Source organism: Plecotus auritus (genome assembly GCF_963455305.1).
Source record: "Plecotus auritus genome assembly, chromosome: 5".
In the NCBI taxonomy this organism is placed as follows: domain Eukaryota; kingdom Metazoa; phylum Chordata; class Mammalia; order Chiroptera; family Vespertilionidae; genus Plecotus; species Plecotus auritus.
The window spans coordinates 166,652,377-166,679,859 of record NC_137776.1 but is presented as its reverse complement, the minus strand read 5'-3'; the positions used below and the strand labels follow the sequence as shown (position 1 = coordinate 166,679,859).

The 27,483-nt window shown below is 45.6% G+C and overlaps 1 protein-coding gene across 7 annotated transcripts in view; it reads right to left on the bottom strand.

The window, feature by feature from the left end:
• Positions 1-27,483, bottom strand: part of PALM2AKAP2 (PALM2 and AKAP2 fusion) — a 385,911-nt gene that overhangs the window by 257,103 nt on the left and 101,325 nt on the right. The window lies entirely within an intron of this gene.

The following is a 27,483-nucleotide window of genomic DNA, read 5'->3' as shown; positions in this document are numbered from 1 at the left end:
GTCTTGTTTGTTCTCCTGTTTTATCTGTCCTCATCTCCATCACCAACTGATCTGGTCACTTCCTCATATTCACTGATGACTTCATTCCTTGGCTCACAGAATCCATATCAAATCCCACCATCACCCTGAGTGACTTCAGTGTTTGTGGCATGACTCAGCCAACCGTGATTCCCACAGCCTTTTGACAATATCATCTCAGATAACCTTGATCGCTTCTCTCCTCTACCACCCCTCCCCAGGGCTGAAATCTGGCCTCATCAACAAAGATGAAAAGTTCAAGTACAAAGGCCCAGATTCCAACATGCCATCTCATCCTTCCCTCTCTCACTGGTTTGTCCTCACCACACCTGCTCTTGATTCTTTTCAAGCCCTCTCAACTTCAACTTTCTCCCCACCCATCATAGCTATCCTGTCTTCCCCTTCATCTCTTTTCAGGTAAGACCATGTGATTAATCATTTGTAACAACTATCTTCCTATATTCTCACACCTATTCAATCCATTTTAAGATCTGTCAATTTGACCTAACCATCATCATATTCATGCCTTCTTCAGCATCTCCAGAGCTATGTTCCTACTTTGGGCTACCACTAATTATTATTGGGTCAGGGAGCTATCTCTGAGTGGCCTTCCTGCCCACCCTCTCTTTCTCTCAATTCAAATTACTTCCTATACTATAGTGAAATACTTTTTCAAAAGTGCATATCCAATTAGATCTCTCCTTGAGAGCCTTCCATTAGCCATAGTATAAAGTTCAAAACTCTTACCTAGCAAAAACTTGGTTCACCTTTCTATTATAGTTTCTTACTATTTCCTTTCATCAGGTTACAAGGAAATGCTCGTGAAGTAATAGTTTAATGGTTGAAAGATGAGTTCTGGTGTCAGATAGAAGACATATGTTAAAAATCTAGCCCTGCCACTTACCAGTTTGTGACCATGGACAAATCACCTATTCTGAGAGCCATGCTTCTCTTTCAGGACACTCAATGTCTACATCTTATAAACCCTCTTTATTAAGTCCACCTATTCACTGGCTGTCCTTGAATTTCCAGCACACAGTAGGCCACCAATTCTCATTCTGCAGATGAGTAAATGATGAGAATGAATGAATAATTCTTCCAGGAAACTCGATTCTTCCAAATATGGTACCTTTGCAACTGTTTGTTCTTCAGATGAGGCATCCAGAGCTTTTGAATCCTCCCACAATCATGTTGGACTCATATAGGTTTTCTAGGCCTATATGAGGCCTAGAAATGTTGATGTTTTTATATTTTACTAGAGGCCCGGTGCACGAAATTCGTGCATGAGGGGGGTGTCCCTCAGCCCAGCCTGCACCCTCTCCAATTGGGATCCCTCTCACAATCCTGGACTGCTGGCTCCCAACTGCTCGACTGCCTGCCTTCCTGATTGCCCCTAACCGCTTCTGCCTGCCAGCCTGATCACCCCCTAACCACTCCCCTGCCAGCCTGATTGATGCCTAACTGCTCCCCTGCAGGCCTGGTCACCCCTAACTGCCCTCCCCTGCAGGCCTGGTCACCCTTAACTGCCCTCCCCTGCAGGCCTGGTCACCCCTAACTGCCCTCCCCTGCAGGCCTGGTCCTCCCCAACTGCTCTCCCCTGCAGGCCTGGGTCCCCCCCAACTGCCGTCCCCTGCAGGCCTGGTCACCCCTAACTGCCCTCCCCTGCAGGCCTGGTCCCCTCCAACTGCTCTCCCCTGCAGGCCTGGGTCCCTCCCAACTGCCTTTCCCTGCAGGCCTGGTCGCCCCCAACTTCCCTCCTCTGCCAGCTTGGTCACCCCTAACTGCCCTCCCCTGCAGGCTTGATCGCCCCCAACTGCCCTCTCTTGCAGGCCTGGTCCCACTCAACTGCCCTCCCCTGCTGGCCTGATCACCCACAACTGCCCTCTCTTGCAGGTCTGGTCCCTCCCAACTGCCCTCCCTTGCTGGCCATCTTATGGCAGCCATCTTGTGTCCACATGGGGGCAGGATCTTTGACCACATGGGGGCAGCCATCTTGTGTGTTGGAGTGATGGTCAATCTGCATATTACTCTTTTATTAGATAGGATAGAGGCCTGGTTTGCCCTGAAGGGTGTCCCAGATCAGGGTGGGGGTTCCCTTGGGGCATGAGGCGGCCTGGGCGAGGGGCCTGTGGTGGTTTGCAGGCAGGCCATGCCCCCTGGCGACCCAAGCAGAGGCCCTGGTATCTGGGGTTTATTTATCTTCTACAATTGAAACTTTGTAGCCTGGAGCGGAGCCAAGCCTTCTGCTTGCTCCGTGGTGGCAGCCATTTTTGGGGGATTTATGTATCTTCTATAATTGAAACTTTGTAGCCTTAAGCGAGGCCTGGGCTGGCCAGGGTGTGCGGAAAGCTTGGCTTCCTCCATCGCCGGGGGCAACCCTAGCCTCCTGCTCTTTCCAGCTCCATGGCTGCCGCCATTTCTGTTTGGATTTATGTATCTTCTATCATTGAAACTTTGTAGCCTTGAGTGGAGGCCTAGGCCGGCAAGGGCAGGCGGAAAGCTTGGCTTCCTCCATTGCCCAGGAAACCCAAGCCTCCCTTCTGCTCTCTGTGGCTATAGCCATCTTGGTTGGGTTTATTTGCATATTTGCTCCTGATTGGCTTGTGGGCGTGGCTTGTGGGTGTAGTGGAGTGATGGTTAATTGCATATTACTCTTTTATTAGATAGGATTCACTTGAAAACTCCATCATTGATACATGTATGTCAAGTGTACACACTTAATTACATATGCATTTACACTCTTATGTACACATGGGTGAGAAAGTATAGCAATGCAATGGAACCATGCAGACGTTAGTTGATGATACAAGTGTGCACTGTGTGTCTACTTTCGTGTGAACTATGCTCAACCACTCTGTCCTAAAGTGGAATTGGGAGCTCTCTGATGTTGCCACCAAAGGCACTCCGAACTCCTACTATATCTCAGGGTATGAGAGCCAGGGAGTGAGTGAGTTAGCCTGGTTGTAATTTTACAGAAACCCAAAGGGCCAAAGGTGGGGTCAAAGTCAGCTGCAGGGTCAAGTTCAGAATGCGAGAGTGATAAGGTTGGCACAAGAGCAGGTGGGAAATCAGTGAGGAAGATTTGGGGGACCATGACAAACCATCTTGCAGTGACCACGGCGGACTGCCATCAGTTGAGTTACACTGCTTTGTAGGCCTGACATCCTACATAATAAAAGGGTAATGTGCAAATTGTCCCCTCGGCCGGGAGTTTGACTGGGAGTTCAACCAGGGGACGGGGCCAGCCCACCAACCACCCACGGCCCCTCCCCCTGGCTGGCCTGGCCCAATTAGCCCGATCGGGGCAGGCTGGCCCACCGGACCCCACCCGTGCACGAATTCATGCACTGGGCCTCTAGTAGGACAGATAAGAAGGGTTTGGCTTTGGTTCTTCCCAGGAGTTTGATGGCCTCTTGGAAAGTCCAGGATGCCGTGGGATAGTGCCCATAGCCATTCTGATTGGTCTCAAACCCTACAGTGCAGACAGAGAACAGCCATCCATGTCTCCAGGTCAGGACCAGCTCTCTGGAGCTCCCAGGTCAGGGCCTATACTAAGCCCTCTCTTTATATCATTTCTTATCCCTACCTCCTTAAAGGGAGGCAGAAAATTGGAAAAATACTGACCTTACAGTGTGACACATTAAAAAGCGGCAGCTTCTGCAATAAGCCAAACATTTACTAAGAGAAGAGCAATACAACCAGACACTGTTATGGATTGCTGGCAACTGGGACTGAAATCTGACCATTTACTCTATAGATGTGATTTACACATCTCACCCCACTTCATTAGGGCAAGCTGAGAGATGGGCAATCTTTTAATGCTGTGAAGATCTCTTAGCTCTGAACAAATCAAGCCTCCGCAGCCACACGGTGGTTTTTCTTTCACTTCCTGTGGAAAAACTTCTGGGGAAATCTGGGTCACTGATGGTACTACTGGATTTACAGCAATGACCAATTTCTAACTTGGCTTTATCTGATCCGCTCTGGAAAATGTTTGTAGCCGCTATGGGCAGTCCTTGTTAAAATGTGCAGACTTGCAAGCATTTTTTAAAAAGCACTCAACCATCAAAGATTTGATTTGGTCTGCTTAGTCTGTGCTGACCTCACTTCATTCTGCGAGGCCAGGGCCTCTGCATCCCAACCGACCGCAGAAGCCTTCCATCTGCATCTTGTATGGCATTTTCCCAAGGTCCTTCCTTATCTCCTCTCTCATGCTACCGAGAGAACAGCCATTGCCATTTCTGTATCAAGGTTGAGGAGACTCAAACCTGGGAAGATCTTGTGACAAGCCCCTGAAGCTGCTAGATTAGTATCAGGACTCACACCACCTCATGACACTAACATGCCATATGCACGTGCCCCAGGCAAGAATCAAGTCAGTGAGACCAAGAGGAAGGCCCATGGTTTCCTTTCACCGTGTCCTGATTTATGTTAAACGTGGACAATAGGGCCTTGGGCCAATAAACATGGATTTTGCCACGGATGAAATGAATGGTGTGTTGGTATTCAGGCCGTCCATCTGCGCTGGGGAAAGAGAGCAGATGTTCCTCGTCAGCCCCTCCTGCTTCATATGCTCCCTGCCTTCCCCAGATTCTGCAGCTGGATCCATCAGCGTCCCAACCCTCAGGCTCAGTCCTACCCAGTGCCAGAGCCAGCACAGACCATGGTGGGAAGAGTGCCAAAAACTAAGAGGCTCACCCTGTTCTTCCCTCTTGACTGGGTTACCTTGGCTGCCTCCTGGATTCCGTAAACAGCCCTGGCCCCAGATCCAGACTTGATGGAGATTCCACACTGTCCCTTTTTTTGTGATCTGTCTACCACACTGCCTACTACTCTGCTCCCTTCTCAGATGGGCACCTCATTACCCCGCTATCCTCGGCTCTTATCAGTTCTCTTTTCCTGGACTGGACAGTTCCTGACCCCAGATGGCCAGCTGCCCTCTCCCTACCAGCAGTCCCTGCCCCTCTGATGAGACATTCCCTCAACTGCCAGTTCTTTTATGTAACCAAGACTGTTGCTCCCTTGTCCAGTGGGTACCAGCTGCATATTCCAATTCAGCCCTTGAAGCTGGGCCAGTTACCCCTACTTCACATGTGGCTGTCACTCAGAACCCTCCGAGTCGATCGACTGCATTGGCATTCATTCATAATACCTTACATCTAGTTTCTATCTTGACTTACTTTAAGAAAATACAATATAAACAGCTAGGGCAGCAAATAATTATTACTACTATATAGGATGTTTCATATGTAAAAATTGACTACAGCTTTTTAAAACATGGTAAATATGCATGCATCGGAAATATGATTTAATTTACATAAAAAATCCAGTTTATAAAAACATAGCACTCTTTTTATACTGTTTTGATCCTCTCACCCTTTCATTGATCAATGCCCACCTCCTGTCCTCACTTCCCCCTTTGGCCAGATTTTAGATGCCACGATCAATAACTATAATCATGCTCTTCCAAAAGCCCAGATCAGATGAAATCCAACATTCTGCTTATTTGTACCTGCATATATTCCATTGAAAATGCTGGAGAAAAACACAGGACCATGTTGTCTGTTTTTGCTTTCATGACCTCAAATGCCAGGGGGGCCTTAGAGGGATCCATAAATCTGACTATATTTCCCCAGACTAATTACTCATGAATTGTCCCCAGGCTTCCAACACTTCTTCCCCCTTCCTCATGGCCAGCAGATGATCTTGCTCCTCAATTCACTGAGAAAACGGAAGCTGTCAGAAGGGGTCATCCACTCACCACCATCACAAGGCTCCAACCTGCCCATGGGTCCCAGAGGCTTTGCCCTCACTCTTATGTGACAATCCATTTGTGCTCCCACCACGTCCTCACTCCCCAACTCAAGGATGTCCTTCTAGCAATGGTCTCCTCTCTCTCCTGCCTCAACTCTTCTCAGTCTGCAGAAGGCGGGCTTCTTGGTCCCTCTGGGCAAGCTCCCTGGCTGGGGTGTGGCAGTCTCTCCAAGAAAGGCAGAACATCAGGAGTTCCGTTTGCCCTCAGTGAGTAGTCCCTTATCCCAAGAGCCTCCACAGTTGGCCCGATTTCTTCTCCCATGAAACGAAAAAATCCCTTAAGCTACTATTTCTCAGGTTTTCTAAGACTCACAGCCTAATGTACTCCTAACTAACAATTCTATAACCAATTAAAATGATATTTAAGAAGAGTTTGTAACAGCATAAGGCAATGTTCATGAAAAGGTTAAATGAAAATGCTCAAAGTGAAATGTACATGGAGGAACTATAATTAAAACTATAGAATCTATGCAAAGAAAACCCCCCAGATTTGTTCGGTGTTGAGATTATAAGCATTTTTTTTCTTTTAAAATGTTAAGGTATTTATTGACTATCAGGCCCCATGCTACTAAGCACTTTGTTCTTTTTAGTTTTTAAAAAATAAATATTTAATGTAAAAAAAGTTTTTAAATCCTCACCTGAGGATGCTGTTCCCATTATTTTTCAGAGCAACTGAAGGAGAGGGAGGGAAAGGGAGACATATCAACTGGTTGCCTCCCTCGTGCTCCCCAACCAGAGGCAGGGAGTGAACACGCAACCCAGGCATGTGCCCTTGACCAGGAATCGAACCCGTGACCCTTCAGTATGCGGGCCAATGCTCTAACCACTGAGCACATCAGTCAGGATCTTTTTACTTTTTTGTACATTTCACATTTTGTTTAGAATAAAAAAATAAGGAAATTAAAAATTCTTTGCCTTGAAAAATGTAAAGAAAAAAACAATCCGTCAATTATGATTTGGGTAAAATCCTCAGAAATAAATTCTGCCAGACCTCTTTGCTCTATCAACATTACCATTCTGATTTGCCAGCTAACCAGGAAAATGTACTGGAAGTAATAATGAAAGGTTGGTGGGAAACTGTCAAATTAACCTCAACTACAAAAAAGTTAAAAGCTAGCTGCTTGATTTCATTACTACTACCTAAGTAATAATTGTTGAAAAATGAGGGGAAACAATCAAGTTCTGTGATTTCGCCATTAGAATGGTAGGCTCCTATTGGGCCTATAAATATCATTTTGGAGGAAGAAGCTACTTGAAATGCAGAGCCATTCAAATCCAACCTGATAGTACGGCGTGGAGTTAATTAACTGAACTCCAATTGTGTGTAAACTGAATTTTAAAATATAATCAAAATATGCAGATGACACTATTTCTGACCCACTGTGATGCCATGCTGACTATCTTATTTCCTGGATTCCGCGCTTCGTTTCATGAAAGAAACTGCAGGAGGTTGTAATGCATTTTCTCCAGCGCTGTGGTGACACAGACATAACACCCAGGCAGGTGAAGATTTCTGCTGAACTCAGGGTAAAGCAGGAAACTTGGCTCCATCCTTCTACCCCCCAGGGAAACAATCCAAGCGGTTTTGGCAATAGCAATGCCCACAACTCAGCCATCCAATCCAGCTGTCAGAGCTGGGCTGCGAGTTGTCTTTCTCTGGAGCTGCCTGGGAGAAGGTGGGGCTCCAAGGGTGGCCAGAAAAGCTGTTCTGTGACTGTCTTTGATTTTCTTTGGATTCCAAGGGCTTGGTCTGGGACACAGCCATGGGGCTTCAAGCACCAACGAGTATATTTATGGCCACTGCCTTCGTTTAGAGGTCCGTTAACCTCATTTACTTATTTAACTCCCAAGGAGCACATATCCATCAAAGGCAGATGCTAAGAATTCCAAGCCACTGTCTCCATTTCCTCTTGCCACTGAGTTTACTATGGGAGGGAGAATTGGGGTGAGGGATGGGCGATCAGACCTGGGGGGCCTGCTCCCATATGTTGGTGCCAGGTTGCATTTATGCCTTCTACATCCTTCCCATGCGACGCATAGGCACACCTCAGCTCCTGCATCAGGTTGAGCTGATGAGACAATGACATGGGATGTGTCCAGTTGCAGAGCTCTGTGAAGCCGTCCAGCTCTCTAATCCCTGCTTGGCAAACCACCAGCATTTCAGATGAGCTAAAATCATCTCCAAGGTAGTCCTGTTTCTGGCTGGGATCCTAGTGATTCTGAGGGCTCCAGAACTTGCATAACACACATCCCAGAAATGAGGCTCAACACGATGAAATTGGTGAGGGGGCTACTGTTCACCAGAGGCTACCCAGTCTGGGCAACAGCATTTTGATCCCAGCTATATCCTGAGCTCTGGCCTCAGTTCTGATAACCAGATTTCAGAGGAGATTTGCTCTGCTCTCATCCATCCTGTTTCCAGAGCTGGGAGCCCTTGACCCTAAGTCCCTGGCCTATGACTGAGGCCCTGCACCTGGCTGACAGGTGGTTGTTGACTTGAGCTTGCTTTTTACTTTTTTAAAGTAAAACAACAAGGTTTTACTTTTATTAAAGGTTTCCCGTGTTGGCAATCCATATGTGCTACCTTCTATCCATTTCTACTGTCCAATCCTGTTTTGGCTCAATTATCTGGAATCTTGAAGAAATCATGGTAGCCTCCACATGTCTAAGTAATACACCTGTATTACTATTTCTTGATGCTCAGTTTCAGACTGAACATGGTTTCCTCATAGGCAGATTGTTAAGTGATCCTATGGCATGGCTGCACTCTCGGTTCTCCCTTCGCCACCATCCTGGAGATTCCCTCCCCCTCTCTCTTCTGAGCTTGCTTTTAAGGAGTTCCTTTCTCCCTTTTGGACCTCCAGCCCCAGTTGGTGCTGTACTCCAAGGACAACAGGCTTGCCTGCTGAGCTGACTTTCTCTGAGGAAGAGGAACATGATCCCTAGAGTCTGTCCCATTACCTTGCTTTCTTGGCCTGCCCACCCTTACCCCCCACCCACTTCACAATCCTGCTGTTATTAATCAGATTGGGCGACTTGAAAACTGACTGTTATAAGGTTTTAATGGCCTGAGTGTTTAAGGTTCATTCTCCATCTCTGACTCATCATCATCATAGGCATCAACACATAAGCCAATTGTCCATACCAAGGCTTTGGGTCCTAAAATGTCATTCTTCCCTCCAAGGCAGTTAGGATTCCCTATTGAAGAATACAAGAGTCTCTACTATCTGCAAAAGGAAACTGCATTGAATGCTCTGTTTCTTACAAGTGTCTAGGAAATGAAAGATTATAAATAGACCTGCAAAAATCAACAAAAACAAAAATTCTCCAGACTTAAAGATTCCATTTTGAGTAAATACAAAAGTAAAACTAAGGTGACAGATGAGTTTTATCTCAAGGACTAATGCTACTCCGTTGACCATAGTAGCCACCAAGAGTGTTGTGTTAAGAAGAATCCTAAGGCCAAATCTGAGTTGAGCAGGGAATAATTCCAAGATGAATTAGTAATACACAGAACCAAAGAGTGGCCGCACATGGACCATTTGTCTGCCAAACCCAGGGTGATCATATGCATGGGCTTTGGAACTAGATCTGAGTTCGAATGTGACCTCAGCGACCTGGTCCTAGGCTAGTGTTTAACCTCCTTTTCCTCACCTATTAAAACAGTAATAATACCATACTGCTAATAGAGTATCGATGCTCCCATTAAATTTTTGCGAAGCACTTCCCATAGCGTGTAGTACATATTAAATGCCCATTAAACAGAAATGCTTACGATATTCCTGTTTAGCTTTAAAGTCGGTTCTCAAATGTAAATGCCCTGACATATGCTCGTCTAACTCGAAAGTTTGTTTATGTTGATTTCCACCCTCTTTTCAAACCAATAAACCTCAGGGCTGGTGTGTAGGAGGCCATGAGTAACATTCAGTTGGTGGTAAGTACAGCATTTCTGCCCAGCAATCTCTTCACCAACAGCACATTCTGCATAGGCAAGCAATGGGGATTCTGAGTGGTTCCAGACTGAATTCTCAGCCTTCTCTAAAAATAAGCTCACAGACTGAGTCACCCCTTTATTCCCAGGCTCCTTTGAAAGTTGAACAGGATGTCACAATGTCCAGAAATAGCCTTCACATTCCAACCCCAAATTGGCTTCCATCAGCTCTAAGGCTTTCAGCTGAAGTTGGTTAAGATGCTACTTCTGGGGTTCAGTATAAAAAGAGTGATCTTAGCAAGCTAAAGCTGACCCCTGCACAGAAGGACCAGAGAAGCCACCTCAGAAGCCCTAAGGAATGTACCAGCACCGGCAATGACAGAACCTGGGTGGGCGCTCAGGGACATGGAGTGGCTCCCTTCCTCATCTCAGCCCCAGAGCAGCCTCTCATAAACCTACAGGACCAAGTCCTGGCACACCTGGACTTCTGTGATCCAGCACCCGCTACCCTTCTAGACTCATTTCCCAGCATGCTTCAGCAACGCCCAACTCCTTGTGGTTTCCTGACACTGCTCTGCTCTTTCCCAGCCTGGTGCCTTTGCCAATGCTGCTCCTTTGGCCTAAAACTTGAAACAAAGAATACTCTCACCCTGGCCATGCTCCTCGGTCTCAGGCTACTTTTGGTCCCCTTAGGGGAGGACGGGAGGGTCTGAGATTGGGCCCTGGAGCAGAGCAAGGGGATCAGCATGGACCACATTGTAGGGACCCAGAGGAGAAATGGAAGCCAACACAGAGCACAAGCGTAGAGACACAGATGATACAGCCCTGCATGAGCACAAACGAATTGCTAAGCTGAGCTTCTGTTTTCTCCTAAATAAAATACAGACAATAATACTTGTTCTGCTTATTGATGCCCCAAGAAGGTAACGGAAGTAAGAGAATTCTGTAAACTCTGAAGAGCCACAAACCCACCAGGAATGTTTTGTTCATTATTGATGGAGACTACGGGGACAACACAGTCAGCCCTGGTGGTGGCTGAGTGGACATTCTGAGCTCTTGTGATACAATTTACAGCTTTTCCTCTCTTTTTAACTGGCTTCCAGGGGGAGGGAATGTTTACACTTTCTTCATCACACCTTCATGTGAAAGGCTGTTCTGGGCCTTTCCACATAAAAGGCTTTGACTGGAGACAGAGGGTTATGGGACACTGAGGGTCATGGGTGCTAAAAGGAAGTCATGAGTGTGAAAATAGGGCAAAGGTCTGAGGCATTTGGGAAATGGCACCCACTACTTATGGGTCCCTGGGCCATTTCCCTTGGACACAATTTCTACTGCAATAGCCAGAAGCAGAGTAGGGTGCAAATGGCCGTGGCCATGAGATGCAGGTACCAGCTGACAACATGCAGACATCCTGTTATGGTCTGAATTGTGTCCCTTCCAAAAAAGATATATTGAAGTAATAACCGCTAGGACCTCAGAACATTACATTATTTGCAGACAGGGTTTTTAGAGAGGTAATGAAGTAAAAATTATGTCCTTAGGGTTTCCTAATCCAATCTGACTGGTGTACTTATAAAGAGAGATAATTTGGACACAGAGATATACACACAGAGAAGATGGTGTAAAGACACCCGTCCATCAACAAGTCAAGGAGCGAGGCCTGGAGCAGATCCTTCCTCACAGCCCTCAGAAGGAGCCGATTCTACTGACACCCTGCTCTCACACTTCTAGCCTCCTGCACTGCGAGACAATACATTTCTGTTGTTCAAGCCACTCATTTGTGGCATTCTGTATGGCAGCCCTAGGAAATGAGTAGAGCCTTTAAATAATCCAAGGGGGAAAGAATTGGGGAAGCCACAATAGTCCAAATTGGGTAGAACCCTGACGTGTTCATTCGGTGCAAACCACAGGTACAAAGTCCACCGCACATTGTGGAATCTGGTGACCTTCGTTTCAGAGGGAACTAAATTAGAGATGGTGCATTTTTGTTTGTTGTTTTTATTATGAAATTCACATGTAGTAAAAATTAACCCCAAGGCTTCCTGGCTCACGTGCATGCCCCCTTCCCTGGTGGTCCAGAGTAAGGTATGCAATGGGGATGGGGACCATGGACGCCACTACCTGTCAGTCAGCGTTGACAGAGAGATGAAAACCGTTTGCCATTAAGCTTGAAGCTTTACCCTTTTTGAGAGAACCTGCATTTTCATGGGAAATTGTGGAAAATAAAAAAGCCTTCAAGCCTAAATGAATGAATCCCCACTGTATTCATCATTTAGTCTAAATGAATGAATCCCCACGGATTCCCTAAGGAAGCCATAAAGATGAAAGTAAATACTTAATGCAACGAATCGCTAGTGCTGGAAGTATGGAAAATACATCTGGTCACCCCCTTATGTTTTACTACACCAGCAGTTCTCAAAGGGTTTGCTTTGTCCCCCAGGGAACATTTAGCCATGTCTAGAGATGTTTTTGTTTGTCATGAAGTGGCACCGATGCTATTGGCATCTACTAGATAGAGACCCAGGATACTGCTAACCATCTCACAATGCAGAGGACAGCCTCCCATTGCAAAGAATGATCTGGTCCAAAATGTCAATAGTGCCACAGTTGAGAAACCCTGCACGACAGGGTTGGCTTCCTGTTCTCCAAGAGCTTCTCAGAAGTAGCCCAGATAGAGAATGTCATGGTTAAGTGTATATAAGACCAGAAGGGGAAAAACCGTCCACTTGCTCAGAGTGAGCAGCCATGAGTGTCCACGCTGCTGCTCGGTCCAGCATGTTCATGTGGCCAGCCAAGTACTGTATTCATCATTTTTTAAACCTGATTTCACAATTATGGCTCTGCTATCTTCCAGAACCTTGGACAAGTTGAAAATATTTACGAAAGCACCAAAGTCCCTTTGTAAATTTCCAGGAAGACAAGAATCAAAATCACAGCTGGCCCTTTTGAACACGAAAGGGAATGGGGGCAGAAAGGAAACACTGGGTGACTCAGAGGCCAGAGTGGACTCTGCCACCGTAGGCCACCAGCAGCTTGTACCTGAGGTCATGCCACTTGCAAATGCAGGCATTGGCCCTATGGGCTCCATGAGGTTACTGACCCTTGGTGAAGGGCTAACGGGTGACGAATGAGGAGATGGCTGGTCAGTTACTCTTTGCTGGCTTCCTGCTCAGACTCAGGGAATATTGTGGGCGTGTTCTTTGACTCCCATTCTGACACTTGACCTTTAAAGTCCCCAGGGGAGCAGAATGAGGGTTTTAGCAATTTCTGGGGAGAAAGAAAAATTATCTGGAGAATTAGGGGTGCTTTCCCTCTACCCTCTCAGTCTCTATCAATAGAAAAAACGCTTTTAAATGTAATGACATGTTTAGATGGGCCAAACCAGTGGTCGGCAAACTCATTAGTCAACAGAGCCAAATATCAACAGTACAACAATTAAAATTTCTTTTGCGAGCCAAATTTTTTAAACTTAAACTTCTTCTAACGCCACTTCTTCAAAATAGACTCGCCCAGGCTGTGGTATTTTGTGGAAGAGCCACACTCAAGGGGCCAAAGAGCCGCATGTGGCTCGCGAGCCGCAGTTTGCTGACCACGGGGCCAAACAATTACCTCTAAGACAGTGATCGACAAATCATGGCTCACGAGCCACATGCGGCTCTTTGGCCCCTTGAGTGTGGCTCTTCCACAAAATACCACGTGCGGGCGATGGAAACTTCGTGGCCCATGCGCTTAAGTCGGTTTTCGGCCTGGGCGAGTCTATTTTGAAGAAGTGGTTCTAATGCTGAGCCACACTCAAGGGGCCAAAGAACCGCATGTGGCTCGCGAGCCACAGTTTGCCGACCACTGCTCTAAGAAGTCAGAGTTTCTGACTTTCGAAAGAAAACAACCTTCAGTTGGCTTAGAGAAGAAGGATGCTCTACAAGAAAATTCTACAGTAGCAAAACTCCCACGCGAGCTCTTTAGTGAATGCAAGTTTCTCACAATGGCAGCCCCGAAAACAGTGAAAAGGTTGTCGGAGATGCCTTCTTGTTTTGACTGCCAGCAAGGAGACAACAGTTATTTCTTTAGCTAAAAGGTTCCTAGAGCCTCAGAGAAGATGTGCTATCCAGAGCAAAGGTTGGCAAAGTTTTTCTATAAAGGGTCAGATGGTGAATATCCTAGGCTTTGCAGGCCATATGGTCTCTGTTGGGACTACCCAGCTCTGCTCAGCGTAAGTCAGCTGACCACAATACATAAATGAAGGGGAATGGCTGTGTTCCAATAAAACTTTGTGGACACTGAAATGTGAATTTCATATAATTTCCACATATCATAAAATATTCTTAAAATTTTTTTCCCCCAACCACTTAGAAATGTAGCAACCATGCATTGCTCACGGGCAATTGTTTTCTGGCCCTTGGACTAGACAGCAAATTGGAATTTCCATTCATTGTTAATTCTGAAACTGCCATATAATATTGATTTCCCTTCTTGTCTCCTTATAGTTCTGAGAGCACGCCAGTAAAATTGATCAATGAAAGAACAAACAAATAAGACAAATACATCAACCATCACAGCACTCACTACCAAAACACCCAGGCTGGGAATGATCCGGTTGTAACTACTGCGCGCTTCATTTGCGACACGCCACAAGGCCCCATCTTGCTCAATGTAGAATAAGATATATGGCTTGCTGAAGGCCAGCATTCCAGTGGTATTTTTAAACTCACCCAGAGTGAACAATCTTCTTGTTTAGTCTTCGCAGTTTTACATTATCTCAAGGTTGGGCCAAGGGTAGGGGGCTGAGAGTGGCTGGGAACTGCACCAGTTTCTGAAATCTAGTTGCATTCCTCCCTCAAACACACATTAGGCCATTTCTTATTCTCCAGAAAGATATGTCGAATGGTCACAACACATTGCTTGGAAACATATTAATGTAGAGAGGAGGCACTCTTAAGAAAAGGTTTTTATTGATTTTTGAGTAAGAGGAAGGGAGAGGGAGAGAAACACTGATTGACTGCCTACTGCATGCCCTCTACTGGGGATCAAGCCAGCAATCTGGGCATGTGCCCTGATCAGGAATTGAACCAGTGACCTCTCAGTGCATGGGACAATGCTCAACCAACTGAGCCACACCAGCCAGGGCTGAGGAGGCACTCTTAACCTTCCAATACATGTCCTAGCTCCCTACAAACACATTATAATTTAAAACTGAGTATTTTCACACACACCATGGAGGAGTGCAGCACAGGCCTGGAAAATGTGGGTTCTGAACAAAGCTGTAAATGCAGAGTGTATGTGAAGGGGATGAGCTTGCCAGATAAAATACGGGACACCATTTAAATCTGAATTGCAGATAACCAACAAGTAATTGTTTAATATAAAAGTCTGTCCCATGCAATAACTGGCATCCTCCTATTTTTAGTTGCTAAATGTGATGACCCTGGTAGAGGACAGTGAAAAAAGAAGCCAGGCTAGACCAGAAGGTATTTAGTGGGGAAAGCACACATCTGTTATAGGAATGGGAGGGGTATTTATTATGAAACAGTCATCCACCACAGACTGGGAACCCCAGTTTCTCGTTCCAGTTTACCCTCCCACTCCTAACTGTCCTCAGAATCCTTAAAGTCAGGGTGCCAAGTTGGGCCAAGCAGAAGCACTTGCATTCCAGTGTTTGACACGATTTAAAACACAGTGAGTGCTTCCTGAGGGCAGTCCTGGGGGCTGTTCCGTATCATGTCTGTTCTGGTGGTTATACAACTCTACACATGTTAAAATTCACAGATGTGGCCCTAGCCAGTTTGGTTCAGTGGGTAGAGAATCGGCCCACAGACTAAAGGGTAACGGGTTCGATTCTGGTCAAGTGCACATACCTGGGTTGTAGGTTCGATTCCTGACCCTGGTCGGGGTGGGTGCAGTAGGTAACCAATCGATGTGTCGTTCTCACATTAATGTTTCTCTATCTCTCCCTCTCCCTCTCCCTCTCCCCCCGCCCCGCCTCTCTCCTTCTCTTCCTCTTTCTCCTCCTCCTCATCCTCCTCCTTCTTCTCCCTACTCTCTTCCTCCCTCCCTCCCTCCTTTCCACTCTCTAAAAAATCAATGGGAAAATATCCTCAGGTGAGGATTAACAACAACAACAAAGCTAGCTTTCCAGGTTCTTTTGAAAAAGGTGAAGGTCCTGGGCTTGTATTCCCTCCAAGGACCATCAGCTGGAGGTGAGTACTGCCTGTCCCCGGAGGAGCACATCCTCTCCTGGTCACCACAGTCCCCAAAACTCAGCTTAAATCAACCTGGCACCTGTGCATATCTGGTTTCTAACGCCTAGAGTAGGCGGTTCAGCAGGGTGTCTGGCACAAGGAAGCTCTTAGGAACTGGGAGGCCCTTCCTCACTCCCCTGACAATAAGCTACAGGTCCAAGTTCCCAACTTTTGCTCACTTTCTGAGCTCCTGTGTGCCCCGTCTCCCTATGGGTGATGTCCTGCTCCTGCCCCTCCTCTGCTAAGCCACGCTGCCTCCAGCTTTTCTCTGTGGACCCAGGCATGGAGCAGACGGAAGGCTGGACTCATCCACAGGCAGAAGCAGTGACAAGTCAAGACGGAGAGATGCTGGGCTCATGATGATGGGCTCCTCACTATTCTGCAGTGGGATTTTACTTGTTTGCAGGAGTAGCAGTATTTCCTCTCGGGTCCACCCATATTGCCTGTGAACTTTAAGAGCTTTGTATTTTCTAATTGATCATGTCTTCTAGCTTTACTGAGATAGGGTTGACCAAAAACATTGTATATATTTAAGGTGTATAACATAATCTCTTGATATACATATATTATGAAATGATGACTACAATCAAGCTAATTAACACATCCATCACCCCAGTTACCATTTCCTTGTGTGTCATGAGAACACTTGAAATCTACTCTCTCAACAAATGTCAAGTATATAACTTTTTTTTACTATAGTCATCATGCTGTACATTAGGTCTTGCCAGAATTTATTCATTTATAACTGAAAGTTGTGCCCTTTGATCAATATCTCTCCTTTTCCCCACCTCCTAGCCCAGGGGTGGGCAAACTTTTTGACTCGAGGGCCACAATGGGTTCTTAAACTGGACCGGAGGGCCGGAACAAAAGCATGGATGGAGTGTTTGTGTGAACTAATATAAATTCAAAGTAAAAAAGCAGAGGGGAGAGCAAGAGAACTGGATAGAACAGCTGGATCTAGCCCGCGGGCTGTAGTTTGCCCAAGGCTGTCCTAGCCTCTGGTAACCACCAATCTACTCTTAGTTACTACTGTAAGTTTGACTTTATTTTAGATTCCACATGTAAGTGAGATCATACGGTATTTGTCTTTCTGTGTTTGGCTTATTTCACTTAGCATAATGTCTGCAAGGTAGATTCACATGGTCACAAATGGCATACTTTTCTTATTTTTTAGGGCTAAGTAATATTCCATTGTAGATATATACTGCAATTTTCTTTACCCATTCATCTGTCAATAGACACAGGTCTTTCCATATCTTGGCTACTGTCAATAATGCTGCAATGAACATAGGAGTGTAGATCTCTCTCTCTGAGAGAGTGATTTTATTTCCTTGGTATATATACCTAGAAGTAGGATTGCTGGGTCATATGCTAGTTCTATTTTAACATCTTGAGGAACCTCCATATTGTTTTCCACTTTAGTTCTTACATGACTCGCAGTTCTATTGGGGCAAAGAAATTTTCAGACCACTTCCCATCCCATTATAGACAGCAAATATTACCAAATCTGATTGACAAGTCAGGCCATAGAAACTTAGATAAAGGGTTAATATTTAAAAAATAAGGGACTCATACAATTTCACACCACTAACAAACAATCTGATTAACAAATGGGCAGAGGGCCTGGACAGACATTTCTCCAAAGAGGATATACAGATGGTCAATAGACACATGAAAAGATGCTTAATGTCACTAATCATCAGAGAAATGCAAATTAAAAACACAATGAGATATCACCTCACAACTTTCGGAATGGTTATCATCAATAAATCAACCAAAAATAGGTGTCGGGAGGCTGTGGAGAAATGGGAACCCTCATGCAGGGTCGGTAGGAATGCAGATTGGTGCAGTCACTGTGGAAAGCAGTATGGAGTTACCTAAAATAATTAAAAATGGAACTGCCTTGTGACCCAGTGATTCCAATTCTGGGTATTTATCTGAAGAAATTCAAAATACTAATTCAAAAATGTATATGTCCCCCTATGTTCATTGCAGCATTATTTACAACTAGAGGCCTGATGCACAAAGATTCGTGCAAGAATGGGCCTTCCTTCCCCTGGCTGCCGGCACCACCTTCGCTCTGGCTGGAGCCGCCTTTCTGTCTTCCCACGCTGCCCAGAGGCCCTGAGTGGCTGGGGTAGTGCGGAACGCCTGCATCGTCACCATGGCGACGATGCAAGCATCCTGCCCTGCCCCCAGCCATTCGGCGCCGGTGTATGCAAATTAACCTGTCACCTTTGTTGGGTTAATCTGCATACTTGCTCCTGATTGGCTGGTGAGCGTCATGAAGGTACGGTCAATTAGCATGTTTCTCTTTTATTAGTGTAGATAGCCAAGATATGGAAGCAACCTAAGTGTCCATAGATAGACAAATGGATAAGAAGATGTAGTACATAAATATAATGGAATATTACTCAGCCTTAAAAAAATAAAATCTTATTATTTGTGACAAAATAGATAGACCTAGAGGGTATTCTACTAAGAGAAATAAGTCAGACAGATAATGACAAATACCATATGATTTCACTTACATGTGGAATCTTAAAGAACAAAATAAACAGAAACAAACTCACAGATACAGAGAACAAACTGGTGGTCACTAGATGAGAGGGGGCTCAGGAACTGGGTGAAAAACATGAAAAGGATTAAGAAGCAGAAATTGCCAGTTACTAAAATAGTTGCAGAATATAAAGTATAGCACAGGGAATATAGTCAATAATACTGTAGTAACTATGTATGGTGCCAGGTGGGTACTAGACTTACTGAGGTGATCACCTCGTAAGATCTATAAAATACCTAATCACTATGTTTTACAACTGAATGTAACAAATGTGCACTATAATTGAAAAAGAAAAGAATAAGTAAAGCAAGAAAGAGCCAGAGCCTTTCTTCGTGTTTTCCACTGTCTTGGGAGAGGGGGGAGATAAAAACTAAAGACTAAAAGGTTAATAACAAAACTGTATAAAAATCTCAATATTCCTCTAAGTATTAGATTTTAAGATTTTTAAAAGATTTAGTTTCAAGGGATTTTAGCAACATGCAAAGAATAGCAATGAAATAAATTAAAATTTAAAAAGACTAACCAGGAGCATGGGGAAAGCCACTGGATTGATTCCATGCCTCTCAGCCAAGAGCCACCACCTGTCCTAGACCCTAGCCTATCTATCATGTCACATGTGGGACAGGCACACTATCACAGCTGCCCAAATCCTGAAGCCCCGGGTGGTATCCATTTGCCTCAAAGTTGTTGGCATTATCACTCAAACTCAAAGAAAGAAGATCCCCTACCGACCACCAAAGGGGTTAAATCTTCAAGCATGATTTTTGCTTAAGAAGAACATTTTTTTTTATAACCCTCAACGTTTTAAGTTTCAGCCCTGAATTTAAAAATAAAGTGAATACTCAGATGACTGGTTATAATTTAGAAGAAAGAGTGGGGGTGGGGAATCCCACCCACCTAGAATAGTAAGTAAACCAGTGTAATTCAGCAAAAAAAGTGAGGGCAGGTTTTACACATGCCTGGAAGACACTTGGTAGCGCACAGACTCTTAAGAGCCCAAAAGCCAGCAGGGTAGTAACATAGGCTGCCCGAAGGGAAATGATGGGCAGGGAGATGAGTTCTGACATCTGGCCCGCCGCCCTTTCATCTTGGGGGAGCATGTGGCTTTTCTTTCCCCTTCCATCTGAGGCAAGGGAAAGGTACCAGGTTGCTCTTCCTTTCTTCTAGCAAAGTCCGTATGATGCTACAGAAGCACTGACACTAGAGTCAAGGACTAACCCCAGAGTATTTTTAACATATGCTCAAGCATTATGGAAATAGCTGGTCTTTGTGTGTTTGTCCCTGTGTATGTGTTTCATAATCTCCTTTTGAAGATTTTAATTTAACATGAGACTAATGAAAAAGACTGAAATAATGATTAACCAAGGGCACATGTCGCTCCAGCATACACCACCCCACACAAACCTCTGCTTCTGCTGGCATTTCCTGTCAGAAATAGGTCTCAGCTGTGCGGGACTCGCCCAGCCTCGCAGCCCTCATATGTGAACTTTCCTCTGTGAAGTTCACCCCACGGCCATTGCCCACCGTCCATCCATGCTCTCCTAGGCCTCATCTGTACAGTGTGGCCTCTATGTTTTGTGTTTTAAGGCAGAGAAGAGTCTGGGTGAGGGTGAGTCCTTCTGAATATGAAGGTTTGGCTCAAACAGTGGCTGCTACAAAAAAGGGTGAGGGAAGCCTGTATGACATCTTTGCTAGAATAAACTCCTCTTTGATAAGCCAATGACAAGCCATGCTTGTGTGCACCCAGACTGGCTTAGGAGAATCACTGACCATCATTAAGTAAACAAGCCTCTGTTACTGCTCCTCCCGGCATCTTGCTAGAGTTGTCCACAGGCAAAGCAGCTGCATTGAGATTCAGTGTCTGCAAGCTGCAGTGGCTGCCACAAGGCTGGATTGGCTGATCTGCTAAGGGGACCTCTCCATCTATGGCATCTCTAATATGTATGGTACATCTCTCTCAAAAGGCCTCCCACTGCACTGCTGGGTGTCTGCTCTACTGCAGGACTTCCTGTCTCACCGAGGCACCCCCTAGGACCTCCCCAAGTGAGTTTTGCTGTCCATCGTTTTGATCAGCCAATCCCAAGCAGACCCTTCAAACAGGTATCTTTAAGTGACCAACAGTCAGAAAAAAAAAAAAAAATCACTTCATGTAAATAGATTATAGCAAGTCCCAAGACAAACAAAGACCTCCTCTTGATGTGAAAGGAACACAATTCCATCTCTTTCAAACTGAGCTATGTTTAAGCTCTCACTAATTAAGACTGAATGTGGTCTTTTATTCCACATCACCTCTTCAAAATATACACACCTCACAAACCCTTGAGCATGTCACGACAGGCATGTGGCACGTATCCAGACTCTGGCCATGTGTCTTCTACCTCTTCATCAGGGATCTCGAAGTGTATGTCCCAGAGCAGCAGCTAGAGCTAGGAGCAGCACCCCTGGGCACTTGTTAGAAATGCAAATTCTCAGGCCCCACCCCAGACCTACTGACCCCAAAAGCACTCTGGGAGTGGGGTCTAGCAATCTGTGTTTTAAAGAGCCCTTCAGGTGATCCTAATGCACTAAAGTTTGAGCATCTGTGTCCCTCCATTTCTGGCAAAAAGTCTATGCCCAAGTTGCTCCTATTATTAGAAGTTCTAAGCCCAGTTGGATGTCCCTATATTGTCTATTACTTGAGAGTAATACATTGAAATCATCTCACACACCCTGGGTGATATGTGATAGGCTCAGATTTGCATACCTTGTTCTCAAAGATACTTCTATAATAACAGGACTTTCTCACTTCAAGGTACTAATTGTCTTTTAAATTTTTGTTAATTTTGAGACAGCAATCACCTACCTAGATGGGGGTATTCTGAGCTACAATGTCAGTGATTGCAAGGAGCTGACATGATATCAAAAGACATAGCAAAAAGCACTTTTTTTCCCAATGATCCAAATATTTGGAGACCAAACTCACAAAGTCCTGGTGAAAATGCAACCTGCTGTTGTAACATTATGAAGTATCTAGGGGGTGCAGTATCCTTATGACATTCAAATAAATTAAGCATAAGGAAAGCACATTGTAAAGTTCAAGCTCTGCCTACATCTGGAGGTCACAAAAGGTCGACCTGTTGACCGAAAGAAATTTTATTGTGTCCACATTCTCACATGGGATAAATGAACTCTATCAAAACTGTATCTGCCTTCCAGGTTCTCATAATTTCCCACTCAGTCTGTGTCACTCATTTATGTTCCGTGCTGGCCACCGGAGCCTTTTGCAACTCCTGCCCACTATACACAATTCTTTTTATTGTTATTACTCTCCTCATGCGTTGGAAACTTTCAGCAGTTACTATATTCATCTGAAATTTCCCAGCTTGGCAAAAATGTTGAGTTGAATAGACTTCATCTTTAGCCCTTGGTATCCACTTTCTGTGTAAAGATGCATGAGTTATGGATTCACTTATTGTAAACAGAACACTTTTTTTCCTGCATCCTTGCTCTGAGAATTTCACATTAAATTCTCAAATAACTTTCACAGTAATTCCATGAGGTGGGTAAGATCATTATGCCCATCTGGTGAGGAAACAGAGACACAGCAAGGTCATACAGACACTAACAGAACAGCCAGACTTGAGCCAAGGCTTTGGACACCAGAATCCATGCTCATTACCTTGTGCTGCCAGCCCAAGGGACCACTGGCAATGCCCATTGGATGTCTCAGTCAATGTCATACCACATGATGACCAACTCTTACTGCCAAGCAAGTTGGTAACATCTCCAAAAGGGATCAGTGATAAAATGTGGGTACTACCAAGGACCAACAGCAGGGTTCCCAGAAGTGTTGGAATAGCCCCCAAAGAAATGTAGAATTGCCTCTACTGAGCCCTGGTTTTCCTCTAAATATTGACAAGCCTCCGGGTGGCTTTTTAATAATGATTGCTATATTTCTCAGGCCCTTGCCCAAAAAGCTGCTCTTTGGCCCAAGAAGCTAAAGCCTGAACTACTCAGAGGTACAAAAAAAGGTGTCCAGAGAGGTGTATGACTCTTGTGAATGTTTGTGCAAGGCCTGCCTCAGCACTCCCAGAGCCGGCAATGACTCCGAAGGGGCTCCAAATGTTAACTATCTGCTGAGTGGCCCTACAGACTCAGCTGGGCTGACCCCTTCCTCAGCACCAATGTCCTGAACAACCCATTTTTGGGGGTCTTGACTTGGAACTGTAGAAGCAGGGCATCATCTGTGTCTCTGAGATGGAAGATAGCAAATAAGGGGTCAGAGTCCTTTGCCAGCTGCCTGCCACTGGCAGAGATTTACAGGGCACATGTATGGGGGTGGCCCCCATAATCTTGTCATTTTTGTTACTGTAGGCTTGGGTTTAAGTCTGTTAACCCCCTGAGGGATCCCTGACCTGGGCAGTGGGGCTGGGCTGGATCTTTTGCTCAGGGTATGCAGGCCCATCTAAGAGGCTTGGGGAAAAAGCGGGATGCTTGGCCTCCTTGGCCCCTGGTCCCACACTCCAACCCTGGTACTTAAGGCCTTATGAAGAGGCGCTGAGAGATGAATCCAAGGAAACACCAAAAGTGTTTCCCTGCAAAGTGCAGGGCAGAGCCAGCCTGTACTACCCACCAACACACAGGCCTTCTCAACAGAAAACAGGTAAGGTACAGCCACAGACCCACTACCTGCACTCTTGAGGCAAGAGTTTCAAGAGGGACAGGGGCCCAAAGTGAGACTCAGGAAAGGGCAGAGTCCGAAGAGGCACATCCAGGCCCACCTAACCCCAAACTCACCCCACTCCTTCCCCCACCCTCCTAGGACTCTAGCTCAGAAGATCCTATGGCAGCGCCAACCCCTAGCAGAGCGCCCATCCAAGGCCAGGTGTGCCACTAACACAAAGAACTGAGAGTCAGGAGAGCCTGGACCTCATACAATTCCTCCACATTTCACTGTGTGAGCTTGGATAGCTCTGCATGTTCAGTTGTAACGTGGAGATAATGAGACCGACCTCGAACAGTTCAGAATTAAGGTAAGGTGTAGGTTTTTTAAAAAAACACACATAAAGTGCTGTACAAATGCAAAAGATCATCTTTGTTATTCCACAGAATGGGTTCTGATTAAATGACAACATTTACTAAAGATGAGTGTGGGCGAGATTGACATTTCCTATCTCAGCACATACGCACACACTCATGTTGGTTCCTGGAGCCGGCCCCAGGCCTTGTCCATTTGGCTCTGAGGCCTTTTGCCCAAGACCAGCTCCGTAATACTCAGTTATCTTCCCAGGTGCCCCAGGAAGACTCTCTTCCTCTTGGGTGTGCAGATATCACAACCTCTTCCCCCAGAGTTGGTTTCCATTGAGACCCAGCACTTCTTCCCCAAGGGAGTGTTATTCACTCAGTTCCAGCTTCCATCGGGTGTTCCCACGCACTGAAACTCAGCTTGGAAGGTTCTCAAAAGGATGTGGGCCTCCTGTTTGTCTCGGACTTTCCCAGTGCTCCTGAGTCAGTCTGCTTCTCCCGCATGGGCACACACTGAGGCTGCTAGAAACAGCTGCACAGCGAGCTCATGGGGAAGTCGTGAGAGGCTGCCACCATTTGGGAGCAGTTCAGAGTAACAGTCAATATAGGGGCTCCAGTGCCCTGCAGTGTGGGTTCAAATCCTGGCTTGACACTATCTGTTAATGTTGGGCTCTTCATCTATAAAACATGAGTTGTTCCCACCTCATCAGTTTGTTATTAGATTAAATGACAGAGTGGGTGTTAAAATGCACTTCAGTCTTATTACTGAGCTTGTACCATTCCCGACTGACTTAACTTCTTCATGTCTTCGGCTTTTCCTTTCTCATACTAACTGATCCAAATAAATAATAAAAAACCTAACAACAAACAAACGAGTAAATGCCTTCTGCTCATTGGGAAGGTCACGGTGTTACTTTATATTTTATTTTACCCCAAATTCAAACCTTGCTCAAGTATCTCCTCCCTGGGGAAGTGTTCACAAGACTTCCAAGTTGGTTGACAGGCTCATTTGCATCAGGGCTCCTGGCTCTGTACTGTATTGTTTATGTGCTTTTCTATTTCCTTCATTAGACTGTTAACAGCTTAAGGTGAACAAACAAACAAATGCATATCACACAGTGCCTTGCTGAATAATGTTCAATAAACGACAATTGTATTATTAGTCACTGGAATTGTCACTCACATTCATTCTGCCACAGACGCATTTTGCTGTCTTCTAACTTTACAGCTTTGGGAGTGGGGAGTGTCCCTACAGATGAAAGGGGCACCTGGGAGCAGAGACAGTGATCAAAGATGGACTCTGTGCTGCTTTTGGCAGGAAACAGAATGAGATTCACCTGTGCTGATTGATTGGCCTCTGGCCTCAACTGGAAGATTCAGTTGAAGAGCCAGAGTTTTGGGGTATTTCATTCTCTTAAGATGACAGGTATGCTGCTCACAAACCTTCCAGAACTTTGGTGCACAAAGGGTAAAATCTTCTTTCTGGTGGCTGAAACTTGGGGACACTGGCTTTTGGGTGTTGCCAGTAACTTTCCAGGGGAAGCACTCTGCAAGTACATGTTGAATGAATCCTCAGGTGACCTCACTGCACCTGTGTCTGAAGCAGCCAGAGGAAGTGACTCTGGGCAGAGCCTTGGCCTTCAGTGAGTGAAAGGAGAGGATAAAAATGGCTATTCAGACTTTCCCCTTCACACAGGTTGCCTCTGACTCCCACAGGACAAGGCAGCAGTGCTGACAGGAATTGGGGGCTCTACCTCAACACCATCCAATGGCAACTGTACTGCCAGGTACTTCACCTCCTATGTCATAGATAGGTAGAAGTCATGAGTCCATCTTATAGATGACGGAACTGAGACCCGGACTAAAAACTGCCCAAGACCTACTGACTGTAGTCCCAGTCTATCTGCTCTGCCTCTTGGAGAGGAGCCCAAGCTGGTGAAGAGGTGAGATCCTCATCCTCCCTCCCATCTCCATTGAGACTCCCAGAGAGAGAGGCTCTGAGTGAGCACCTCAGGGACCCCTGAAAACTGTCAGAAGGTGGCAGAGAGGCAGGGTTTGCTGGATTGGAGAGTGTGCACTAAAGCCAAAGCATGGCAAAGTGAATGACTGATATGGTCACAGGACCCCCACTCCCACTCCTCCTTGCGCTCTCTCTCTCTCTCTCTCTCTCTCTCTCTCTCTCTCTCTCTCTCTCTCTCACACACACACACACACACACACACACACACACACACAATCACACACACACTTACAGAGTGATTTCACAGTTAGAAAACCTGCACTGACAATAACATATACAGGGTGTCCCCCCAAAATGTATACACACTTTAACAACTGATGGCTGTTAAATGTATTTTAATAAACACTGTCTATACATTTTGGGGGAACCCTGTAATTCATTGAGGCTGATACATTCAAGAGAATCATCAACAGCTTCCCAGGTACCTAGGGAAACTCAAGGCCATAACTAAGAAAGCACGCGTATTTGTGTTTATTCTTCTCATACACTCAGGAGAATTCTAAAAGACTGTCTAGATCTTTCTTGAAACTCCACTTGGCCCTGCTGGGATTACCCAATCCCGCTTGGAAACGGGTGGCCCTGGTGTTGGCTGCTCCTGGCTCGCCGTTCAGAAAGCAAGTCCTTTCATGAAGCTCAGCTGTTCCTCGGGCATCCAGAAAAGCTGGTCGTGCAAAGGCAGAAACTGTGCCAACTGTTGGGAACTTTCAGCAGCAGCCTGTGGGGGCAACCGACTGTTCTCTGGAGCAGCCACTTCAGGGACGGTTCAAGCAGCCCATTATTCAGTTGATATAAAAACACCCACCAGCTACATGGCACCAATAACTGAATGTCTCCATTCTTATCAAGCGCACGACACACTGGCCACACTGGCTGGCCGCTCACTTCAGAAACCAGAAACAACTTCGTTAACCATCAAAATGCACACGCCCAAAGGGGAAGGGGCCGGAAGGAAAGCAGCCCTCCTGAGTTCCGAGGACCAGAGCTCAAAGATTGCTCCATGGGCAAACCTCAGTACTTCAACATCGCCAACAAACGCTCTCACTTCAGTGGTAAACTCTCTAAGACATTGACGATTTGAAGAGTTTGATAAAGAGGGTCTCAGAGCCACGGACACCATATCAAATGCTTCTTTAAAAAAAAAGAAGGGCCTGCGTGCCTTTTTCCCAATGAAGAAGCTGTCCACAGGATTTTAGAAACACTTTAATACGCTTTGCTTCCAAAACATTACACACTATTTCTCCAATAAATTTATGTGTTTCCAGGGAACTCCTGGACCAAAAGGGGGGAAAAAAAAGTACTTAAGTAGAAAAATGTCTGGAGATTCCTGTATGCCAATATGTTAACAGACCTTCTCTTTTAATTGTTATTATTTCATATAGCAGCAGTAATCATTCCCTCATCTGCAAAGGAAATATATAATCCAGCTGTGGTGGCTCCAGTAAAAATACCACATCTGTAGATCATTGGCAACACTGTGGAAGCTTGCTCAAATCTAGGCAGTCTCCGAGAGTTCTCTCTCTCTCTCTCTCTCTCTCTCACCAAAATACATATGGGTACACTTTTCTAAAAGTGCATATACAATTAGCCAAAACTGGTCACTCCTTCATATGCTGAAAATAGGTTTTTATATTATCCATACCCATCAGAGAATATTATTCCCAGGACCCATATGCTATGAGAAATCCCCAGACCCTTCCAGGGTGGTGGCTTGGGCCAGTGCCCTTGTCAATATCAAGTAGATCAGGGAAAATTAACGCTTCTGCTTGGTTTCAGGGAGGAGGTTCTACCGCGTGGCTGGCAGCGGGGCCGACTGCTGGTTTTCCACTTAGCAGAGAACCGTTTCCGCAGAGAGGATGGCAGCACCGTTCCGGTCTCTGAGCTCTCGCTCTCCAGTGTATGA